The 332-nt window shown below is 44.3% G+C and overlaps 1 pseudogene; it reads left to right on the forward strand.

Moving 5' to 3' along the window:
• Positions 1 to 190: 190 nt before the first annotated feature.
• Positions 191 to 309, forward strand: LOC111734840 (annotated as a pseudogene).
• Positions 310 to 332: the final 23 nt, after the last annotated feature.

Raw genomic sequence — 332 nt, forward strand, 5'->3', positions numbered from 1 at the left:
TAAAATTTAAAATTCAGCGATTCCATTTCACCAGCCACATCCCAAGTGTTCCTTAGCCATGAATGGCTAGTGACCACCTCATCAGACAGTACACGTAACAGAAATTTCCATCACCATATAAAGGACCGTTGGACCTCACTGGTCTGGATGCAGGTATGGGATGAGTTTTTTTTTTAAAATGTCACCATGTGCCTACGGCCATGCCACTCTGAACGAGCTTGATCTCCTCTGATCTCAGAAGCTAAGCAGGGTCGGGACTGGTTAGTACTTGGATGGGAGACCACCCAGGAAGACCAGGTGCTGTAGGCATTAAAAAAAAAAAAGAAAAGAAA

Source organism: Pteropus vampyrus, unplaced genomic scaffold (assembly GCF_000151845.1).
Source record: "Pteropus vampyrus isolate Shadow unplaced genomic scaffold, Pvam_2.0 Scaffold7547, whole genome shotgun sequence".
Classification (NCBI taxonomy): domain Eukaryota; kingdom Metazoa; phylum Chordata; class Mammalia; order Chiroptera; family Pteropodidae; genus Pteropus; species Pteropus vampyrus.